Below are 13923 nucleotides of genomic sequence, written 5' to 3' on the forward strand. Positions count from 1 at the left end.
GAAATAATGAAGACTCCACATTCATGGCTGTAATTTGAATATCGTTTATCAATATCTGTGTGAATGGTTCTACATGACTAGGTCCTCAGACTCCAGCTGTGGGCTCTAGCACACTGCAAATGATCACCTCTTGATATAAGGATTTTACTTACTCTAACCAGTATTGTGCTTTTGGGTTGCTAATATTTCTGATTCTATTTGCTTTTGCAAAATACTCTTTTGAAATCTTTGTATATCTGTTTCTGCTATGAAAAATCAGAACACATTTAAAATCAGGAACATGCCAGATTTAAGATATTTGAGGCAACATCTGCACAGCTCTAGTTTGTTTGCTTCCTCTTAAAAAAAACAAGGAGTCCCACCCAAAACTAAAGCAGCCTGCTTTTCTGGGACACGTATATGCATGCTTTCACAATCTATGCGTCTGCATGGATCCAAAAAAGATAGTGCAAGGCTGGCCCGCAATCTGGTGTGGCTAGGACAGCAAACAAAAATTAGGGATATAAACACACACAAATCTCATAAGCCTTCTTTTTCCTTCAAAAAGCAAGCTAAAAAAAAAGAAAAACACATAAAGGTAGTGTATGTATAAATCACTCTTGTAAAAACATGTTATTACCACTTTGATATCTTTAAATAATAAATATATATCCAAAAATGTTAGGTTTTTTTTTCAAGAAAAACACTTGAAAATGTTTAATCATTGTGCTACTCAAAGGATAGGAAAGAGCCATGGCATAGATCAGAATTATGGCAGGAGCAGATCACTACTTATTGCTCAGTAAATGCTGGTTCATGAGCTCACAAGTTAATCAATGGGCAGATAAATCAGTCAAAAGCTTTGTAGTTCTGATTAGGTGATGTCCAATTCCCACTTTTTGTTTAATACTCATAAGAGCAAAGCCCAGCACAAAACAAAACATAAAGGCTAACTAACATACATCCTCAAAGAAGCTAACCATTGTCTCATGGAAAAAAAAACAAACCATGAGCCAACCTCCAATTGCACTACAAAGCAATTATAAGCCATTTAACTTGTGTACTCAAGTTTTTCTTTCAGACTCTTTCTCCACTGTTCATTACCAATTGGGGTCACACACCAGACTAACGATCTATTTTACTCACTACAATGCTATTAATAACCCTCATCTGTCATGCATCTTAAGAAGGGAATCCCAAGTAAGACCAAAGCATGTAATCTTTTCCACAGTAAATATATACCAGACCAACTGCAGCCAGCTCCAAGGACGGGTGAAGCAGCAGCCTCCGAGATTCAGCTGGGCTGCATCTTGCAGCAACCAACAAGTGACTAATTAAAGAAGGCTCCTTCCCAATGCATACATTTCCTTCGCAGGACAACCCAAAAACACTATGAAAGGGTCTAGGGTCTAATCGTTGTGCCCTCTTCCTTATCTCGCTAATCTGAACTAAACATTTCAATCAAATGTAAAAAGAGTCCCTTTTCCTCTACAATGCCCACAATTAAACCCAAGACATCAGGATATATTTAGTGTAGGTTGCCTGGTGTTACTTAACACCTCTATGTGATTTAGTAACCATTTTCTTGCAAACCGCACTTATAGATTTCCCTTTCACAAACCTCTTCCAAATCCTTTCATATAGAATCCTTGATATTTTAAACAGCTTATCATCATCCATCCTCCCATGCAGCCAAATATCTATCCACCACTTGCTTACCATCACCCTATCAGGTGGGCTATAGGAAAAGATGAAGCCTCTTGCAGTGGTGTTCTCCATCACGAAACGTTCAAACGTATTACAATAATGGTTTACTCTCTCTTTTATTTAATATATATTTAATTTACAGATATCTAAACAGAGATATAAAAACCACCATGTAAGCTCTCTTTAAAGACGAAGGCACCTATGCACATTAAACAAATTGACCGGTCTATTTAATACCTAATTCCTCAAAGACCCTAAAATTCTGCCTAATTTTACAAAAAAATTGGGATTAATCAACAAAGGAGAGCTGCCAATGGAAACATTGATTCACATTTAACAGCAACTTTTTACCAGAAACCTATGTTTCACAACAGGATGTTTAAGGAAAGCTTCCTCCTCTCCAATCTGTGAGATTCATATCAATTCTGAGCTGTCTAATTGCAGCAGATTCTCACTCTAATTCAATGCAATGTTTAATCCACTTTTTCAAATGAGAATCTATTACAGAGTGACCCTGAGAAGCCAAATAACTGTTATATTGCTTGGTTGATATGATTTTGAGAGGAATACTGTTAAAAGGTATATTAAAGAATGAAAAAAACTAAAAATAAAGTTATGAAACTAAAAAAAGAGCTGACAGTCCATTGATTTCTAAAATAAAACAGATCTTTTGAGATGCTGTTTATGTGCTCTGTCTTGATTAGGTCAGAAAGCAGTAGTTAAGACAGATGTGTTAACCTGGATTAATATTTATATTGCACCGTTACCTACAGAGATAGTGGAAAAAGGTTTTAAAGATTTGCATAAACATACTGAATTTTTTGTTTGAGGAGGCAAAAATGCTAGCATAGCCCAATAGGTTTTAGCTAAATTTAAGTTAAAGGGAGGGAACATGGCTTTACCTAATTATATTAATACATACAAATTCTCTCTAATGAAAAAAGTCCACCAAATGGGGAGATCTCTTCTGATATACTAACTTGAGTGTCACTGATGTGAGCCCTTGGGCTGTGGCGTGGTTGATACAGCCTAGCAGGCGAACCTACTAGGCCCACGCCAACAGCAGGTGGACTCACTCCTACTAGGACAGGATCAGGGGTTTCTCCCATTCCAGCCCCGTTCCCTGCAGGTTGAGCCCTTGGGTCCCAGGAGCTGACAGGATTTGGGCAAGGGTCCTATAAGGAGTGGTCAGAGGTAGTTGAGTCTCGGGTAGCGGCCAGGGCAGGCAGCAGACAAATGGTATCCAGTTCCAGGTCAAGGTTGATGCTAGCAGCAGGCAGGCAGGCAGGCCCATGTCCAAGTTGAGATCAGGGCAGGTGGCAGTCCAAGAGAGTAGTCAGAGTCCAAGGCCAGAGTCAAAACCAGAAGGCAGGCAGAGATGAACAGACAAGACAAGGACAAGGTACAAGGGACCTAGACAAGGCAGGAACCAGTAAGGCAGGGCAGGGCAGGGCACAGAGAGGCAAGGCAAAGGCAACAACGAAAGCAACACACACACTGCAGATAAGGCAGGGAGACCCGTTGCTCAGGCGTTGGTTGATTGCAAAGGACTTCTGAATATACTCATGGAGGATATTATGTCATCAATCAGTGCCACAGGAAGTCCTGGCTGGGGGACCTATAAAGGCAGTCCAGAGTTACAGGAAGTTCTATCTCGGGTCCTTGGAGCAGCATGTTGTCAGAGGCTATGCTGGAGTTGTTACAAAGCAGAGGTGAGGGGCATTACATTCAACTTCTATGATACTCACACTCCTAAATACTTAATAATTTTACACTCCCGTTCTACAGCTAAACAAAACTGCAACACAACCCTAGAGTCCAACTGTCTAATGGAACTATGTGCCTAGTTTTTATGTTTACTTTACAACCCCGAACCCTGCCAAACATCTTCAACAGCCAGTAAGGCACACAACCATACCTCTGGCCTAGTCAGGAATACCAATAGATCATCTGCAAATAATGCAATTTAATGAGCCTCTCTCCTTTCTAGTATACCATAAATTTAAACATGATTTCTAATTTTGCTGGCCAATGGCTCAATTACCACCGCTGACAGTCCTTGTGACCTTGGGCAAGTCATTTCACCCTCCACCGATTCAGGTACAAAGTTAAGGCCCGATTTACTAAGGTTTGTTTTTCCAATTCTGTATCTATGGGGAAAAAACTTAGTAAATCAGGCCCTTAAATTACAATAGAATCAGAAATAGTAGCAACCCAAATTTCAAGACATATGGAAGATGGGTTAGAGGAAGTAAAGTCCCTAAATCAAGAGCTGATCATTTCCAGCGTGCTGGAGCCCACAGCTGGATCCCTCTTCATGGAGTTTGGGGACATGGAAATACCTGAATGTAACTCACCTTGAGCTACCAATGAAAAGGCATGAACTAAATGTATTAAAAAAAAAAAAAAGCAAATAGAAGTGGACATAATGAACAGCCTTGACTTCCTTTCACAAGGATCAACAAATACATTATTAACACTAATCTTCACCTGAGCAACACTCTACATTTCCTTTATTCTCTTTACAAAAGGGGATCCAAATGTATACTGTCTCAATGGTTTAAACAAGGAAGAGCACTCTATCCTTATCAAAAGCTTTCTTCAGCATCCAATGACAGAATTATCTCCTCTCTTTTACTTTTTTGTTTTGTATAATTTCAATATTATAAATAGTTCTTTTAACATTTTCAATGCCTTGTCCCACACGAATATATCCCATCTGATCCTTCAGAATTACACCAGCTGTTTAATCTAATCACCAAAAGCAGATATAAAGACCTATAAACCCCCCCCCCCTTCCCCCTCCAACTGACTGAAATGTTTCCAGCTTTCTGGATAACGTATTGCATTATCCACAGCAATTGACAATTTTGCCTCTTCTAATACGGCATTGAAAGTTTCTGACAGCTTGAGACCAATAACTGCAGCTCTCTTCTTATAAAATGGCACCATAATTTCATACTCACCAGATCATTTTGCAGGCTGCATAGCAGCTACCACAATTTGAATTTCTTGTGAAAAGGCCCCTAGTCCTAACTTTGTATATACCTCATCAGAAAACCTGAGCAACTAAGTAATGTATTAAGTTCTCCTAATTTTCAACGCACTCTGAAGAGTAGTGCTTACCATATCAATTAATGAGGGTTTCGCTGATCTCTCTGGACTCTCTCAGCTCCCCTCATTTTTAATTTGATTAATTAGAGTTCATTATCTCGCTTAATTGATCTTGTCATCCTTATCCCCTCTTTATCTTACTACAATTGTTTGCATTTCATTAAGGCTTTATTCACCTATTATGTTCCTTAATTTTCCTCTAGTATAGGTCATTTATTCACCTTGGACACATTGTTAAAATTCTCCAAATCTCTCAAAATCTGCCCTACATTTACTCTCCTCTGCCACTTCTGCTTATTGGAAGCCACTTTTCAAACAGACAGCTTTACCTCTGATAGTGGCTTTAGCTGCAGCCTCGAGAACCCCTGAACTGAATTCCCCATTATCATTGAACAAAACATTTTTAATTCCTTCTCCAGCTGACAGACTTTTTAAAGTTGAGGCATCAATCATCAAATTGCCAGGTTCAACATATACGCTCATCAGCCCGCTCTGTTAAACTGATCAAAACGGGGGCATAATCTGAACAAAAGGCCTATAGAAAAGGCCTAGCAGTTTCCTCCTGCCCCTTCCAGGCCCAGTTGGAACCAGGGTTAGTCTAGCACCATGAGCCTTCATTCACTACTATCCTGAAATGTTCTCCCTATTTTATATCCCCTTGTAACTTATTCATAGTCCAGTCAGAGTGGCAGTCATGCACCAGGGCTCCTTAAAGAACACCTTCAAATCCAGAGAATATAGCTGGTTTTCCAAGTTTAGGAAGTAGAGAATGGCAATCTGGGTGACCATCTTTAAGTCTTCCAAGATCTAAATCTTCCACAGTTGTTTTGACAATCAGTAAGTCCTTCGAGTAAGATTCTCGCTCTGTTTCCTGCAATGATACAGGTTCAACCACTTTGGCCTATAAGAGGAAACAGATTTCCAGTAAGAGTAGGTCTCAGCTGTGAGCTTGAATGTGCTTTTGGGCAGGCAATATGGAGAGCATGCCAACAGATATAAGTAACCAAACTTCACAGTCTGGAGGACAAAGCTATCCAAGGTTACAATGGGCTAACAGTTTATGAAAAACCTAATCCTCCACCCTATAGGGAGGTCTTCCAGTATAGAGACTGTGATCCTGGCTACTTCCTTCAGTGCCAATCAAATCCCCAACCCCAGTTTTGATTGGGTAGCAGCATAAAACTTAAGAGCCTTCATGTTACATAGTGGCTAGGTCTTAAGCACTGAAGCTTGGGGCAAGCAGGTCTCTGACAGAATTTCTTCTGAGAAAAAGAAATGCCACCTAGGGAACAAACTCTGAAATTTCTGGGAAGACAAAGGTGGTTTGGAGGTGGCAGTGGAGAGGGTCTGAAATATAGCTGGGTAGGTTTTTTTGTTTTTTTTTATTAGATCCATCAATTCCTTGACCTTATCTCTGAAGAGACTATCACCACCAGACAGCATGTTTGCAAGCCTTTCCTATACATCCTTATGCAGGCTTGAGACTCCCAGCCATTACAGTCTATGGGCATCAACAGCCATGGCAATTCACTCAACACAGTCTTAAACACATCATAGACCACGTAGACCAGATATTTCGTACTCCCCATCTCTATCCAACAGGTTTTGGAATCCACTCTGTTCCTTTTGAGGGAGATACTCAACCTTATGGTCTTTTTTAGAATAGTGTGCACAAATTTCCATCATATAAATTTGGCAGAATGCTGTTCAGGACTAAAGCACAGCATTCTGATAATTTCTTCACCCAACATGGTCTAAAATTCTAGACTCTCACTTGGGATGTCCCAAAGCATGAATCTTTGACTTCTTAGCCCTTCTGAGAGCAGATTTGACTACTGTACTATGATATGGCAACTGGATTTTATAAAACCAGAGAGCTGCTGAACAAAATAATTCACATCCATTTATTTTCATATTAACAGGCAGATGCACTATCATGCACTGAGCCTAGTGCACAGGTTAACGAGCGCTTGGATATGTGTTTTGGACATGCATCCAGGGGATCAGCGCGTCCAAACTCACTCACAGCTAATAGCGCACATCACATGTAAATTCCATGTAGATGAAGCTATTAGCTATTACCCCACGATGCAAAAAATCCCCATAAGCCCAAGGCACACTTTTTAATAGAGATGTGAATCGGAACCAGAATCGGTTCGGATTTCAGTTCCGATTCACATCTCTATAGATGTGAATCGGAACCAGAATCGGTTCGGATTTCAGTTCCGATTCACATCTCTACTTTTTAACCCGTCAAATTTTGTGCCTGCCCCGAGCAGGGGTAAAGCCTTCCCGCATGTCAAGGGCTCAACTTAAAAACAAAAGAAACCTGTTTTTCTGTGGTTCCTCCTATATAGTATCGTCATGATACTAAGTAGGACCACAGAAAGCAGCACCATGCAAAAAAAAAGTCTTGACATAAAAAAAAAAAAAAGTTGGGGGGCACACAATATACACACTCAGGGCTGTGTATATTGTGCGTGTGTATTGTGCCAGTAATTTAACTGCTGAAAGATAAAACGGATGCTCATAAACTGAGATCCCATTTTGGTAACTTGCACTCACAAGGCACTTAATATTAATTTATTCACTGCTTCACTTACTGCCAATTGGTTCATTCACTGTCACACGTCTGTGAAAGAACCAATCCCCTTTCAGGACATCCTTCAGTGAAAAGGATCAATCAGGTACAGCTCTGCCAGGGGGTGGGGAGGGAGCTCTAGCTAGCCTGTTGTGGACGCACAGCTATTTCTCCTGGGTGCCCGATGCACAGCGTTAGGTACGCACAAATTATCCATTGCATGTCCCTTTTAGCGTGGCAGCCCATTTCCATATTGAATCGAGCGCCCAGTTGAGGTAGATGTGCACCTGTTCACGTGCATTCACTTTGGATGCATGTTTTTTATGCACATGATGTTGCATTGGCCTGATGTAAGGAGTTATCCACATCCTCCTATGAAATCTTTAGCGGCATCCAGGTTTTTGAGGAGGCCAAGAAGCAGCACCCTGAGTTCTCACTCTACCTGTAAATCAAATGGAATGACCTTAGCTATTGTTTGCACAAAATCAGGGAAAGAAGGGACTCAAATAACTACTCAGAAAGCCTTAAGGCCAAATAGGATCTAGACAATGGAGTGGCTTCCTACCACAATGCATCTCATTTAGATTTCAATGTAGAAAATGTGAGTAGTGGCATGGGGTGTTGAAGCAGTTTCAGTGCTGAGCAAGGGACAGTCCCTATGTGCGGACTGCTTGATGAACCCAACAAGTCAAGGAACTTGAGGCTCAGATCTCAGCTCTTTCAGTGTGCCAGCTAAGAACCTTGGTAATCCTCTTATCCAGCTCTGCTCTGAAATAGCTGAAAACACTGGGGTCATCGCAGAAATGACAATGTTTTTTACAGCTTTTCTGAAATGCTCTTGAAGGCTACTGGCAGATCCTTTGGAGACCAGCGTGAAACTTCTTTGGGCGGATTTTAAAAGCCCTGCTCGCGTAAATCTGCCTGGATTTACGCGAGCAGGGCGTATCCACAGATATGCCACCTTTATCCACGGATTTACGCCTCCCAGAGGGAGGCGTAAATCCGTGGATAAAGGTAGGGGGGGGTTTAGATAGGGCCAGGGAGGGCAAAAGAAAGTTCCCTCCGAGGCCGCTTCGATTTCGGAGCGGCCTCGGAGGGAACAGAGACAGGCTGCGCGGCTCGGCGCGCACCGGCTGCCCAAAATTGGCAGCCGCGCGCGCGCCGATCCAGGATTTTAGAAGATACGCGCGGCTACGCACGTATCTTCTAAACTCCAGCGTACTTTTGTTTGCGCCTGCTGCGCAAACAAAAGTACGCGATCGCGCTGTTTTTAAAAATCTACCCTCTTATATATGGAAGACAAAGATAACTCCGAGGCAGGGCTGTTTCAGTTTGTGCAGAAACTCTATGTCCAGGCCATCAGTTGAGTGTCCAAGCTGTACTGATAAGCTGAAACCTCCAATCATAGCTCGACAAACTCCCTTCGATTCCTTATTTGAGCCTTTGGGGTCTCGTCAATGACTTGAGTAGGCCGATCAAGATTTTGCTCTATTCTTGGGCCTGTCCACAGACAGAGAAGCTAAAGAGTTTTAGGGACTCTTTGGCAAGGTTTGGCCACCAGCACAACTGTGTTCTTGTTTCTAGGCCTTGTGTCCAGCTTTCAGCTTCGAAGCCAGTTTCTTGAAAATGAACTTGACCTCGCTGGTCAAGAAGACATGGAGCCCATCGTTCTGAGCCTGAACTAATCTGGTCAACATTCTTGCACAGTTCCTGCAAAGTCATTGTAGGCTTGGCCTAGATATTTGTAGCACACCTTGTGAAGATCAGTTACAGGCATCTTCTGGATGCACTTGGGTCAGAACTTGAAGCTGACCTTGTGTGGAAAATCAACATGATATCAAGTGAAAAAAATGTTCAGAGAGAAAAATTTGTCAGGGCAACTTTGGTCCCTGCTATAAACAGACTTAGGTCTAAGTTAGAAGCAAGAATGGCGAAAAAAAAAAACTTTAACAAAAGCCAACAACTTAAGGACAACTAATGGGAGAGGAACAGAGACAAACAAGCAAAAAAGCAAAAGCCAGCCTAATTTCTTAGAAAACAACATTTGTGGAGCCATGAAAGAATTTGGTCATCATTGTTCCACAAAAAGCAAACCAAAGGCAGTTGCAGGGCTACATCTCTCCACAAAATTTCATATATGAGTCAAATAGAATTAATTGTTTCCAAAAAGATCTGGAAGAAATTTTTGTCAGAGCCTTATGCAGTCTTATGATGCACTTGTGGGATTGCTGATTCATTTGTTGTCAGAGAATGGTGGAAACAAATTTGCTTTTCAAAATATATCTAAGAATAGCAAACAAAAAAATAACCTAAAGAGGAAAAGAAACACTCCAGCACGCCAGAGCTGTTCAACAGGTGGGTTTGCATCATGGCTATAATAAACATGGAGCACAGTTTGTGCAACGCATAATGGAAGTGTCACTATATAAATCAGCCATTGATGACCACCTGGAATAATATACCTGGGAGAGAGCAAGGTTCCCATAATTTACTATTTTTGGAGATGTAGCATACTGCTCATCTTCATGTTACGGCTTTTCAGTTCTTTTCTATTTAACATCAAGAAGGGGATACAGGCATGGTATGTTTTTGAACAAGAATATTAATGCTGGTTTTATCCCATAATTGATCTGTTTTCTCTGCAATGTTGTGCACTATAGCATGGGACAGGATAAGAAACTCCAGTCCTCCTGAGCCACAAACTAATCTATTTTCAGAATAGTCATCAATGAATATTCATCAAATATAGCTGCATTCATTGGGTCTAAGAACACGGTTTATTAGCATGTTTTGGTTAACTTGAAAAACGGACATGGCTGGAAAGGACAGACCTTATTTTAGGACACCTTTTCTTTGGGGGGCAATATGGAATACAACCATCAAAGGAATAATGTGTTTCTCCCAAGGAAGGAAAAGGGAGAATAACTGACAATGAACAGGACACCCATGCAAGTACATAAGTGGGAATGATTAGTCCCATCTCATGGTTACCTCCCACCCAACCCAAAGGTGGCAACAGCCAAAGAAATCATCCTAGGAAGAAACATATGCACCTTTTAAATACTGAGTTAAGTGGGTATTGGTTTTATTTGTCACTCATCCAAATCAACTTTGGATCAAGATATCAAAAATGCACAAGGCAGTAATTAGAAGAATGCCCAAAGGGTGAGGAATTTACCTGCAGATTATGACCCTATATTCCAAAAGCATTATTTTGCAGATGATAAACCAGAAAATACATCAGTATAATTTTTTTCATTTCCTCACTGTACTGGCATATACTTCACATACAGCTAATGTGCAATTGGTGTTCTACGGGCTGCTCCCATGGACTACCACTCTCACCTCCATCCTGGGGAGATAAGGAAATAGCAAGAGTAGAACCCCTTGCTTAGATCGCTGAAAGAGACAGGTTCTACCTCCCGCTGACTGAGAAGTTACTCCATTTTAAAACAGAACTGGATCATGTGAGATGGATCCAGACTAAAGACTAAATATCAGTGCAGCATTGTAGGACAGGAGACACACAACAATAACCAGATTCCACAATTTTGAGGATCCTATGGTCCTTGATGATCTTTCACAACTCTTCCAGAAATTGAGTGCTTTTTCCTACCAGAGAAGCTGCAGTCTAAAGATCAAGTCTCATCCAAAACTAAGCTAAGGTTTAGGCTCAGCCTGTTTAGGTATCTTTGGCTGAAGTCTCTCTCAAAGACATTCATGTGCTAGAAGCTTCTGTTGCAGCAGTGCAATTGGCATGTGATACTGCTGAAATTGGTGGAAGGGGCATCTCTGAAAGAAGGAACATTTAAAAGCAAAGTAAGGACATCTAGAGGATTATGGCTGCTTAGCTCCTGTCGATGGGGACTTAATGGGTGACTGTTTCCCTAACCTTGTCCCTACAGACACTGTCTCCCAAACAAGGAATGTCGGCCAACTTGTTATGAACATCCTCTTGCAAGCTGTTGGCTCTCAAGCAGACCATCCAGCATACTCCAATGGTTACCACAGAAGATCTTGCTATGGTATCAAGTGACTCATACATGGTCCAGAAAAGATGGTGTTCACATTCTTCTGCATCCGAAGAGCCTGCTGATAGCCTTCCTGGTCCCTGAAAGAAACTACCAGAGGCTTCAGTTTGTCAATACAGTCGTGTAAATGTCAAACCATGTATAAGTTCTAGTTTGATGTATATTCTGCACTCCCGTTTTATGTAAACCAGCAAGATATGTTTTCATGATTGCCGGTATATAAAAACCTTAAATAAATAAATAAATAAATAAATAAATAAATAAATAAATAAATAAATAAATAACTGGTCAGCCACCTTACAGTTTGTTGAGCACTGAGATCTGGAAGACTTTTCTCCTAAAATGGTCTGACAACCTAGGGTCCTTACCTGAAGAAAGGATTACAGCATATTTAGCCTGTTTTAGTGCAGACTTTACTACTACTGACTACAGTGGTAGTTGGACTACTCTAAAACCGGGTACCTGTTGTACTCCTTATTTAAAGGTCCATGGGGCTTAGGAGCTGGACATTCCCTCATTCTCATTTGTAAACCCCACAGAATTGAATGAATTGGGATCGCTGCAGGCTATTGCCTTGCCCAGCTTGTTCATAAATGTAGGTCTTATCATGGAAATGAATGCTCCCATAAATCAAATAAGGGGTCTGAAGCAATTCCTGTAGAATTGAAGGGATACTAACTCACAAACCCAATGACAATGAAGGCAATCAGGGCAGGGCTACTGGTCGACTTGAAAGGGAATACTCCCAGGGCATTTGCCAGATAGTGGAATCCCATACTTCCTCCTCAGATGGCTAGACTCCTCCACAGAGTGAGTTAGATCCCACTACTGGAACCTCTGACAGGAGCTCTTGCAGTGTGGAGATGAGGGACTTCCCTGTGAAGGAATAAAGATGACATTCTGGACAAGAGAGATTGAAGGGTGCCCTCTATCATTTCCTGTTAATAAGGCAAAGAAAGAATTCACTAATTCAGCTACCTGATCTACATACTGTTGTGTCCTCTGACCTGGAGCTGGGGAAAAGACATCCTCCCTCCAATATCAGTACAGAGTCATCCTCCTGCGAAACTCTACTGAACTCCAGAAGAGAGGTGCCTCCTGGTTTAACTGCACTGAATGTCACAGAGACCAGAGGCATAATAAAACATATTGGATGCGAGCGAAATCCATGATAAGGAGATAGGATGGAGACAAGGATGTCAACATGGAGGGAGGAAAGTGCAGTGAGTCACCTCCAAGGCCCCCCAAATTTGTTGTTGCATCAAGTGTACCAACAAGGCCAGGGACTGGTGTGCCAATTGCACTGGAGCACAGAGCATTGACAGCTCTGAAACTGAGGCTGGATGTGTTGATGGAATAGATGGATGTGTCAACAAGGTAGAGGTGCAATGCTTCGACAGAGATGAATATGCATTGATGGCACCAAAGACTGGTGTGTCAAAAGTGCCAGATGTATAAATGGGAACAAAAGCCTAGTGTGATGCCTGCTTTGGTACTAATTTAAAGCTTTGGCAATGTCAACTGCATCACCAGTTACAAAGCATAGCGCTTTTCTTCTTGTGCATCAATGAGCCCCACAAGGCATGCATCAAAGGACTCATTGGCCCCATGCTCACAACGCTTTCATGTCTTGCTCGACCCCTAAACTACAGTGATCTGGGAACTAGCACCACAGGGGGAGCTTTGCTCAAGGAGTTCCTACTGAACTTGAAGAGGCCCTACTCCAAGAGGAGGAAAGACTGACTTTTCACCAACCTGCAAAGTTCCTCCATCTTCACTGGGGCCTCAGTGATATTTTGCCACAATAACAGCAATTGACAGAGTTTGGTCTGATCCCAGGCATCTGTAACAAATATCGTGGCCCATGACCGTAGCCTTCTTTGTGACAAACATAATGATCTTTTTTCTTTTATTTGGCAACATTGAAAAGTGCTACTGAGGGGCTGCTGAGACAGCGAGGCAACCTGAAATGAGTTAGAAGGAAAAACTTTGAAGAAGAGGTACAAGATACCAAAAATCAGCAACAGAGAGAGAGAGAGAGAGAGAGAGAGAGGATATATATCCGTGTAGAAGCTTGGACAAAAAAAGCCTGAGGGGCTCATGAGGCAGGATGAGCTAAAGCGAAGGGTCCATTTGGCGCCATCAGATAATATCCCCCACATATCATGGCCAGTTCAGCCCTACTCGTCGATAGAGAAAGACAATGATGACCGATACCTTTGTCTGCTGATCTTGTCGGAATTATAAATCAATTTAATCAGTTTTAAAAAGCCAAAATAAAACAACTTCCACAACAAACCATTCTAACATAAGACTGTTCTATTAACATTTAAATATGAAGTCATGGAATTAACAGAAGTCTTGCTATCTCTAGCTCTTGAGAATTTTGCTGTCCAAGGATATTAGTTCTGAAGTTTCTCTTTATTGGAGTATAATAAGAGCAGCATGGTCCATTTTTCAACAACCTTTTTTTTTTTTTAATGCCTGAACTCGATACATAATGCACTGAAA

General features: G+C 41.4%; 1 protein-coding gene across 10 annotated transcripts in view; it reads right to left on the bottom strand.

The window, feature by feature from the left end:
* Positions 1 to 13923, bottom strand: part of SIPA1L2 (signal induced proliferation associated 1 like 2) — a 492084-nt gene that overhangs the window by 342112 nt on the left and 136049 nt on the right. The window lies entirely within an intron of this gene.

This window comes from Rhinatrema bivittatum, chromosome 3 (genome assembly GCF_901001135.1).
Source record: "Rhinatrema bivittatum chromosome 3, aRhiBiv1.1, whole genome shotgun sequence".
NCBI classification, from domain to species: domain Eukaryota; kingdom Metazoa; phylum Chordata; class Amphibia; order Gymnophiona; family Rhinatrematidae; genus Rhinatrema; species Rhinatrema bivittatum.